At 35.2% G+C, this 11,421-nt stretch overlaps 1 long non-coding RNA gene across 1 annotated transcript; it reads left to right on the forward strand.

Moving 5' to 3' along the window:
- The first annotated feature begins 3,458 nt into the window (after positions 1-3,458).
- LOC131436295 (uncharacterized) lies at positions 3,459-10,020 on the forward strand. The gene is made up of 7 exons (XR_009230606.1): positions 3,459-3,581; positions 3,641-3,715; positions 3,772-3,835; positions 3,890-3,955; positions 8,670-9,151; positions 9,209-9,256; positions 9,837-10,020. It is a non-coding gene; the product is annotated as an uncharacterized LOC131436295 (long non-coding RNA).
- The last annotated feature ends 1,401 nt before the right edge of the window (positions 10,021-11,421 follow it).

Below are 11,421 nucleotides of genomic sequence, written 5' to 3' on the forward strand. Positions count from 1 at the left end.
CTCCTCATCAAACCCGTTATTGTAGGGGTTTTGAGGAAAATTGTAAGAGGTTTTAAAAAATGCCAATATACCGGAAGTTGCCATCTTGGAATTCAGATACATTTCAAACATCGTTTTCCCGTTCCAAAAATACCCATATTGTGAAAATTTTACCCGGATAGAAGTAAATAACAAACAAAGATTAAAATAATAACCAATTTTACCATGACATTTTGTCTTGATGTTTCGGTGCTGTCATAGCGATACTTGATATTTTCATGTAGTTTCATAAAATGAATCAAGAAATTGTACAATATCTGTTCAGCATCAATATTAGTTATTGTATCTTATTACGTTATTATTGAGTTATTCCAATTTCATCAAGTTCAATTGATCCACTAGTTCTATCTTCAAACAAAATACTATTGAATAAACTGCGTAAGAATCAGATAAGATAAATGCTTATCTATTCCTAATACTAGAATACCAAATAATTCGTCTTCTGTATTTTGTTCTTGCTTTGATACACCCAAACCTCCGTTTACGTAAACTTTTTTTACGTTACCTCTTTTTACGTAACTCTTTTTACGTAACTCTTTTTACGTAACTCTTTTTACGTAGCTCTTTTTACGTAACTCTTTTTACGTAGCTCTTTTTACGTAACTCTTTTTACGAACAATATCCCAAATAACGTAAACTTTTTTTACGAACAAAATCCCAAATAACGTAAACTTTTTTTACGAACCTACTTCGTAAAAAGAGGCTTTCGCATACAATGAAAATCGTTTCCGGCTCATTTATATTCCATGGAAATTACTACAATATGAGTGTTGTCGAAACGGGTTTGATAAGTACAAGGTGGAAAACGATGTTTAAGATGGTTTTGAATTCCAAGCTGGCGACTTCCGGTTTATTGATATTCCTTGAAAACCTTTATAATATGGGTATTTTCAAAACGGGTTTGATGAGTACATGTTTGGAAAACGATGTTTCAGGTGGTTCTGAATTCTAAGATGGCGACTTCCGGTATATTGACATTTTTTAAAACCTCTTACAATTTTACTCAAAACCCATACAATAACGGGTTTGATAAGGAGATATCGGGAGCGATGTTTGAGGTGGTTCTGAGTTCTGCTTTATTTGCTAATATGTAGAATTTTGCTTTATTTGGGACACTTGTTTAGCAATTTCAACAGTCTTGATAATCTGATTTGACTGGTGTTTTAGTATTTTTTTACTAAATAAAGCTATGATTTAGATCTGACGCAGATATTATACTACTGATTCAAAAATGTAAATGAAAACCGTTCCGAAAACATGCATATTATGAAGGTATTCGAGCAGTTCGAGTAATATCGATACATATTGCAAGAGTTTTCAAGGAATATCAATAAACCGGAAGTCACCATCTTGGAATTCAGCAATACCTCAAACATCGTTTTCCGACATCTACTCATCAAAACCGTTCCGAAAATATCCATTTTGTATGGATTTTCAAGGAATGTCAACAAACCGGAAGTCGCCATCTTGGAGTTCAGAACCACCTCAAACGTCGTTTTTCAACATGTACTCATCAAACATGTTCCGAAAATACCCATATGATAAGGGTTTTCATGGAATATCAATAAACCGGAAGTCGCCATCTTGGTAATTGATGCGACTTAGAACATCCTTTTCCGGCAAATACTAATAATTTTTGTTCCATAGTTATCCAGTATATTATTAAATTCCAAATAACGAAACCTTTTTTTACGTTGAAAATTCCAAATAACGTAAAATTTTTTTACGTTGAAAATTCCAAATAACGTAAACTTTTTTACGTCATATATCGATTTACGAAGTGCCGATTATTACGTAGATGAATGTTTGGTTGTATTACAATACCAGGATTTTAAATTTTGTTGTTATTTCTTTATGCAGGCTTTGTTATGAATTCTTATATTTTAACTTTTATTTCAAACTAAATTTCTACCGTTGAGATGTTCGTTTTTAATAATAAAATTGGTTGTTGGTTTGCAAATCACTTCTACCCGGGTTATACCATCTCCGACTTTCGATTACATTCCGGATCAGTTTTCCTGGCTGTCGATAAACGTCCTCTTCTCACTTTACTTGTGCTGGTTTCAGTTGATTAGGATACATTTATCGATTTCATCAACTTAACGTGACAATAGTTCGAATTTTCACAATGCGCAGGCAGAATTCGACGTTTTACTACTTTTGCTTCGATGTCATTATCTGAACTAAACAGCAAATGTCACGATGAAAATTGTGACGTCCAGTTAAAGTTGATGCATTTTAACTAATTTCCAGAAATACTATACAATCACTATAACAACTGATTTTTGATCCGAAGCCCGGAGCGACGAATATATCTGTGCCTGTGTGTATGTGACAAAAATATACACTTAATTTTTTGAACTTGGTTGAACAGATTTCCACAAACTTGCTATCAAATGAAACGTAGTCCCATAATCAGTTACTAATTTTTATCCAGATCCGACATCGAGCTCCAGATTTACAAGTGTGGTTTCTAACGAAGGTTTGGTTTCTATCAAAGGACCATAGGAAGCTGTTGAACCCGTTTTAATCCACCTAGAGGTGTAGTTGTGTTTTCCTCATTAAGGATCAAGAGTAAACCAAATTAACTTGTGTTGGTAATTTGTATATTACGTACATTTTATTTGGTACGTATGTCATAGATCTATGTATTCATATATGCAGTACAACCAGTTTAAACAATTTTTTTAGCAATAATTTATTCCCAATTCTTGGATGAAATATCAGTTTTAATCAATTTTTCATCAATGTTTGATGGAAAATTGCTTACATTTTATGAATGTAGATTTAAATTCTCTAATAAAAAAATTAACAACATTGCTTCAAGGCACTTGTATCTAATACAAAATAAAAAAACTAAACATTTTCTTTTACAAAAGCAGTTTTCCGGAAAATGAATAGTTTTACGACAACATTCCACATCCATTGTCTTTCGCGTGATAAATTAAAGGTTCCTATTTTGCGAGTTTACTTGTAGCAGGTACGTAGAGTTTTGGACTAAGATTTTCGCTTCTCTAGAATTGCAATTTTTAAGCAGAATTAACTGATTGGTTCATGTTTCAACCATATGGAAGATTTATTGATTAAAATCAAGCAAACAAGCGCAGAAATTTGTTTTTACGCACACATTGTTGACATTACTCATACTCTTGCGTTTTACGAGAAATTTATGCAAGTTTCATATTGGACATATCGGATAACTGTTTCTGGAACCGAAATCGGGAGACTGTTACAGTTGCAGTAGGTTTTCATGGCTGAATTCATTTCATTCAATCTGATTGGAAAATTTTGTACTTTTTTGTGTCGTCAGCTGTTAGAACCGTTTGCTCACTGGACAATTCCCGATTCACTACCACTACGGTGAGGTCAACGTCAAATATATCTAGTAAAAATATTTAATTGGAGTATATAAAACAACCGCCATCTTCGATAAACGATAGAATCCTCGAAAGCGTGTTAAAATATTTAGTGCATAGAATTGTTACAAACATTATTATCCTTTCTTTATTCTTTATTATTGTGTGAATTATATGAAATTCAAAGTAAGTTATATATTTAAAGTGCAACGATTAAGACTTACATGAATTCTTTATTATATTAGGATTTATAGGAGACAGAAGTTGCATTCAGATAACACGAGCGCTAATCGATTAAATGAATTATTTTTGTGCATGATGTAAGCTAATTGTCTATAACCTTAATGCATAGCTGCTAAGTTTATTTGCATTATAGAAACACCGAACGGTCTGGCCATAGTGAGATTCGCAGTATAACCCACTATAAGAAAACTATAATTGTGAGTAACATTATAACCTCAAATACTCTGATTACTAAAATAAATATATTCCAGCTGTGAGCGTATTCATTCGAAACGCTACGGAGAAATTTTCTTGGTCCGAACATCAACTATATGAAGGTTAGACATTTTTATCTTTCATTATTCTGGAAGTCGGATCCGGATGAAATTCAATCTCATTCAATAGAATAATAAGACCTTGATTTGATTCAAAGTTCAACCGGTTTAGTCGCGGTTAGTTTGTTTTGGTTTGGCACGTGAAATTATAAGAACTTTTATTTTAACCTAGATTTGTAAAAATTGGCAAACTATCGCTAAGAAAAGTGAGTTCGTTTCAGAAGCCGGAGACTGGGATAGCCGGAATGGGTACGTTTGGCCGTCAGCTGACAAGGCCGATTGATTGAAACTCATTTGAATCCTCAGCAAATCCATTTTTCCATCTGTGAGAAAACTGTGTAAGTAATTTGAAGGTGCAATTTTTACACTCACCACCCTGTAATTCCGGTACCAGATAACGGATCAGATGAAATCCAGTAATTTTATACGGGACCGCAAGACCTTTCATTCGAAACTAAGTTAATGAAAGTCAGTTCAGCCGTCTCCGAGAGAAGTTAGAGCAAAAAAAACCTTACATACACATTACACACACAAACATTTTGCGTACTTGACGAACTGAGTCGAACGATATTTGACACTCGGACCGTACGGACTTTGGTTCAAAAGCTGGTTTTCACAGTAATAGCCCTGCCTTTCTTTATGAGAGGGACAAAAAGGAAATTATGTACCCTCAATTTTCTTAGTAATGGTTGAACTGATCGTTCCAAACTTAGATGTGAACAGAAGAATAGAAGTTTTTGAGACTGCTATTGATTTTTTTTACGGATAAAAGCAAAGTCTTGGAAGTCATTCAGGGATTTTGGCACAACAAAAAAAGTCTTGGTTTCAAACTGTTTCCTAAATTGTTTGAGCTTGTCGTTCTGGAGCCTATTTTAATCACTGCAAGCAGAAACTTAACACGGGTTCATGCCGCTCAACGGCCACTAACCTACTAACTTCCACGACGTTTATAATCTAAAGGTCATCAAACGGACGTTTTCTACACGGACCTCTCTGCTGCTTTTGATAAAATTAATCACGCTATCACAATTGCCAAATTGGACAGACTGGGCTTCGGTTCCAACATTCTTCGGTGGATTCAATCGTATCTTTGCAATCGACGGCTGGCGGTTAAGATCAATGAAAATGTTTCCATGGAGTTTTTTTGCTTTTTCTTGTATTCCACAAGGCAGTCATCTCGAACCACTGATATTTCTACTGTATTTCAACGACGTGAACTATTCATTGAAAGGTTCACGATTATCTTTCGCGGGCGACCTAAAGTTAATCCAAATTATCAAGACTCTTGAAGATGCCTATTTTCTTCAGAGTGAGCTTGAAATTTTCTCCAAATGGTGTGAAATTCATAAAATGACGCTAAATATCAGCAAATGCTCGATTATCACCTTCACACGAAAAAAAAACACCTATTCGTGTCAATTATTGTCTTCGAGGATCAGTGACTGATAGAGTCAATTGTGTCAAAGATCTTGGGGTTCTTCTCGACGATTACAAGCAGCATATTTCGTACATCGTGGCAAAGGCTTCTCGTTGTCTAGGATTTGTCATGAGAACCGCTAAGCACTTTACAGATATATACTGTTTGAAAACTCTCTACTGCTCGCTTGTACGGTCAACACTCGAATATTGGTCGTCAGTAGAGTTCCATACTAGACTTGAATCAATACAGCGCAGATTCGTTCGTTTCGTTCTTCGTCGTTTGCCCTGGAATAACCCTCACCAGCTGCCTAGTTATGAAAGCCGTGGGATGCTTATCGGACTCGATACTCTGCAAGTACGTCGAGATCTGTTCCGTGCAATGCTAATGGCCGATATTTTGACGAACAATATTGATTGCCCTGCACTACTTTGTCAAATCAACATCGATGTTCGTTCTAGAGCTCTTCGCAACAACAACCTCCTCAGAATGCCAAAGGGATTCGATTTCTATTTTCCTCGTAGCAGAATAAAAGCGAAGTTTTTTAGTATTCTTAGAAATAATCATTAGGACTTTAGTTTGTCTGTTGATTACAATATAAATAAATAAATAAATAAATAAATAGTTGAATTTGCTGCCGATTCTCGAGCAGAAAAATATGTTAACATTTCATCCGCATAAGTAAAAAATCTTCTTTTATCCACCTAGTGGTGTAATGATGCCTATTTCATATTATTTATATTTTCAAAAATATCACTAGAAGATTTAGACAAGAAAATTTTTTTAAACTTTAAATTAAAATTAGAAATATTCAGTGACTAAATAACGGTTTGAAATATTAAACACACTTTACCCTATAGTTCGCGAACCAGAAGTTGGACGCGTATGAAATTCAACAGTAACCTATGAGACTTTCATTTGGGCCTAAGTTTGTGAAAATCGATCAAATCAGAATTTTGATCCCCTGACACAGATTTACAGATTTTTCTCCTGAAAAATGTAGGTTAAAATGTGGCAACCCTGCACGCTGTACGAAATTGAACAAAGCACGCTGCGAACGGAGCAAAGGCGGTGGTGTTTCCGTACCAGCACGTACAGATGCTTACCGGTTTTGCATTGTCATTTTGTATGGCGGTTTGATAATTTCGACACGCATCGCCCTATAATTTCGGAAGCGAAAGTCGGTTCTGGATGAAATTTCACAGTATTTTTTTAAGCAATGAGAGCTTTTATTTCAATCCTGAATTGAGAAAATCGGTTCAACCGTTGCTGAGAAATCGAAGTGAGCTCCGTTTGCTGAGCTTTTCTTCACTATTATCGGTACTTCCGGAAGCGGAAACCGGGCACTAGTAGGATTACATAACTACCAACTAACAAGATCTGTCAACTGGAAGAAATTTACCAGTAGATGTTTTAAAAAACTCCGCCTCGTTTCGCCATCGCTAGTGAAAAATTACATATGAAATCGAAAATTTTTCACTTATCATGCTGTAATACCGAAACCCGAAGTCGGATCTGAATCTATTAATCGGGAACTTTTTAAAGAATGTCAAGACCTTTCATTTGCAACTTAGTTTGTGAAAATCGGTTGAGGAATTTCCGAGAGAATTGAGTGCCCATTTCCTCATAGATTTGCACATATTATCATGAAATTCCGAAACCGGTAGTCGGATGAAAATGAAATTCAATATTTTAGTTTGAATTAAAGTTTGTGAAAATCGGTTCTGGCCATCTGCTCGAAAAGTGAATGACAATTTTTCCATTTGTTTTTGTGCATATCACCCTGTAATTCCGGAACCAGAAGTCGGATCGGGATAGAATTCAATAGCAGTCTATAGGATCATACGACCTTTGCATTGATTGAGTGCAATTTTCCTAATACGTTAGATCATATTATTTTTCTCGATTAGAGGATGATAGTTTCATTTTTTTTTGTTTCTTGTTTGCTTTAAGAAAAGAAGATCGAAACTTATGTGTAAAAGTAGTCAATTATCTTTTTGTGGCCATTGGTAAAATTCTCTGTTAAACTATTTAGGGCTCTTCGAAAGCGAGTGCATATTAAGTCTTCTATCGTTACAGAATTGAGATTTCTGATCATCAACGGTTAGATTTGATAGATCAGAGATAAAGAACGATCGATCGAAGAGACACTGCCAAAATATATTTCTAGTGATTGGAGAAGGTTGTGATGCTAATTAAAAATTCTCTCTGGTTTATGATTCACACTGTTTTCCACAGACCACGTGTAAATCGTGTCTTGTATCATTGTCAAACTTGTTCAGTTTGGTCTATAACTAAATCATAAATGGGGGCTAACAAAGTCGAAGGGGGGTCTACTTTTTTATCGAAAAATTGTGTTCAGTGACGAAGCTAGGGGCTGGAGTCCACTAGGAGATTGATAGTACCTATTATCTTTCTTCGGGCAGTACGAGCCTAGATGCCGTGTGGAATCCGGTGGAAAAAAACTTAACCAAGAATAGATTCACTGGGTTCCTGCTTGCATGTCGTAAATGGCGACACTTGCCGGAGTGTCTTTTTCCCTTCAGTAATCGGATTTTTCAACGTTTCACATCTGATTACCATATTTTACTATATTATCTCTTCATTCAACTTTATTCAACTTATCAATTTCTTGTTCGCTTCTGAGAAAAGTTTTATTTGGTAGTTTTTATTCTCCCATGTTATTGCTTGTCTTTCACGATTATAAATTGAATGATAAAAATAAACTGTTACGAAGATCCGTTAATATTACACTGTTAATAACAAAGAGAACATAGATCTCGGTAGTCGGTTGCTCAGATCAACCAATATAAGAAATTAACCATTTTTATTTATTTTTTTATTTTTAATTAACGCAGTAAATAATAAAGTGGAAATAATAAACAATCAAGACGCGCGTGAAATCTGTTGACCTTTGTTTGGTGATGTTAAAATGATTTGATATAATTAATAGAATAAGTCACTGCAATGAATCAAATCCTATTTACTCGTAGCAGGTAATTCCATTTAAAAAGTATAAAGGAAGTTTTATTCGTTATGCGATTATATTTCAAATTTTCCTTCAGTTTCCAATCCAATATCTCTAAAAAAATCACCCTTTATATCAAATAAGCTTTCCACCCACTAGCCGCACTGATTGCAACTCAATAGAAACACTATCGTTTAATATTGAAATCTTTGTTTTTGGCTATAAAAAGCCGATTTGAATGGATATAAACATTTTAAGTTTTTAAAAAAACGATTCACCTGCGCTACATTTTCGACAAATAATTCAATGACAAACAATTCAATTATTTTCAGAATCCGCTTTTTAACAAAACTCGATCATTCTACCGGTAGCCGAAGTCAGATCGGCGTCAACTTCGCAAACCCCAAGCGCATGCAATGACGATTGCGGCCGACTGTGAACGCCTCTACCCGGCAGCACCGACTTCTCACATTACAGTCACTCGTTGGCCGGCCTTTTTGATCTACCGGCCGGTTTGTCTACGGTAAAGTTCATCAGCGCCATTAGTTTAAGCTAGTACCATTCATTAGACAAACAGTTCCTACTATCTAAACCAGCTGGGATGACCATGAAAGTGACATACGGCTGAATGTGATGCTCACTTCAATGTTAGATGGATGTTGGAAAAAGGAAAAAGCAGAACCAGTTTCTGCACGGTTGGTATTCTAAGTTTGCACTAGTTGTAGTGATAGAATGATGAGCACATTCGCAGCAAAAAGTTTTCATAATTTGTTTTCCTGAACTATCTGCGTCAATTTCACAGAGTCATGCTCAAGTACAATTACAATTAGTTACATTGATAGGTTTTTGTCTCAATTATTATGTTTTTTAGCTTCGCGAATCTGGAAAACTATTTAATTCCAATAGCCGTGCAAATGTAGTAAGTATATTTCGATTTATTAGTAGAAAAATAACATCAATTATGCTGTCATTTCATTCTCAAAGGGTTGGCGGATCAGTGCATAGGGCATTGGGTCTTACAAACCAGTTGCAAAATGTTCTAGCCATGCAATGATTCTGTACGCTATGAATCAACTGTGAAGTCTGTTGAAACAGAAAGGTCAAATTCCACAAAAAGAATGTATTTGCTTTCTCTCTCATGGTGGGAATCAATTTTTGGGCGATAAGGTAAAATGTTAAAATAAAGCTGCACAATTATGCAAATCTCTTTACAACTTAAGGAGGACTCTAAAATCGAAATAAATTATTCAACCTGTTCTATCCAATTGGCTGTGTAATAGCGGAATATGGCACTTTCCGACTGTCCAGACCAGTCAATATTTGATTTTCTCTTTATCACCCGTACAGTTCCCTCAAAACCTATTTTTTGCGAAGAAGAGTGTGCTAAATGGAGAATGTTGTTTGCCAATCGATTCAGACCATATTTGCTCATGTTTGCCTCTCGCCAGTTTTTTAACCAATGATGTTAATTTTTTCTTTATTTTTTCAATGAAATTTAGGATTGTTGATTTAGAATGATACCATTGTATAACTTGGCTTTTAACTGACATCTTACCTATAAGGCATGAAAGTTACTGCAATCATCAATCCACAAGGTTAAACAGGACTGTGGGAATTCAACATTGATTTCTATATTTTTTTGAATAACAAAAAATAAATAATGTCTTGTTCAGTAAAGCGAAAACAAAACAGTTAAACGATATTGTTTGAGATAAAATAAAATGAAATGAAATATTTGAAAATGATCAACAATGCGTTTTCTCTTATATTGAAATCGGAACTGACATTTTGCATTGATTTCAACAGAATTAATAGAGGGAGACAGTGACTGTTCGCTAGAAGAAATAATAAAGTAATTGATTTATTATTGAGCTTTCAAGTTACGTTGTCCCTTGCAATTTGACAGGCAAACTTGCAATACACATGTGCCTCTACTGGTTAAGCATAATGCCAGAAGTGCTCATGAGAATGGCATAGAATTTCTGCTAAAATTCCTGATTATTGATCGTAGCCCAAAGATCCTCTAGTATTGTATTCAACTTGTAACAGCCCAACATGAACGGAGAATGTCTGTATATATGACTTTTTTTAACCACTAGATTTCCTCGGAGATGACTTTTTTTTATTCAATAGTATAATAAATTTTTAGTTCGGAGATGACAGAATCGATTTCAAAAACGTCATTTGGGAGTTAAAATTGAGTCAATGTTCACTTTTGAAGGGCAAATAACGGAGAAGTCACATTTTTTTAAATGTCAGCACAGTTTTCTCGACACCATCAGAACTTCCATTTAAATTTGTGTTGTGCATTTTAAATTTGAAGTTTGTGCACGCTTTTAAAATAAAGGTAGTAGAGACAAGTGCCCTTGGGCCCACGGTCTTAGGGGCTAGTTCTTTTGAACCGTTCGCGAACGAATTGCCCATCTCTAGTTGAAACTGGGGAAGTTGTCAATTTCTCAGGCGAAACGACATAACAGATCGGCTGAAAAGTTCGTATCGTTTCTATGAGAAGGCGCCACTAGAATTAACTCCATACCATTTTCAGTTAGTACCAACCTTCAAAAGATACGTGTATAAATTTGACAGCTGTCTGATTATTAGTTTGTGAGATATTGCATTTTGAGTGAAGCTACTTTTGTTATTGTGAAAAAAATGGAAAAAAAGGAATTTCGTGTGTTGATGAAACACTACTTTTTGATGAAAAAAAGTGCCGCCGATACCAAAAAATGGCTTCATGAGTGTTATCCAGACTTTGCACCGGGCGAAGCAACAATTCGTAAGTGGTTTGCAAAATTTCGTACTGGTCATATGAGCACCGAAGACGATGAACGCAGTGGACGTCCAAAAGAGGCTGTTACCGATGAAAACGTGAAAAAAATCCACAAAATGATTTTCAATGACCGTAAAGTGAAGTTGATCGAGATAGCTGACACCCTAAAGATATCAAAGGAACGTGTTGGACATATTATTCACGAATATTTGGATATGAGAAAGCTTTGTGCAAAATGGGTGCCGCGTGAGCTCATAATCGATCAAAACCAACAACGAATTGATGATTCTGAGCAGTGTTTGGAGCTGTTATAT

This window comes from Malaya genurostris, chromosome 3 (assembly GCF_030247185.1).
Source record: "Malaya genurostris strain Urasoe2022 chromosome 3, Malgen_1.1, whole genome shotgun sequence".
Taxonomy (NCBI): Eukaryota; Metazoa; Arthropoda; class Insecta; order Diptera; family Culicidae; genus Malaya; species Malaya genurostris.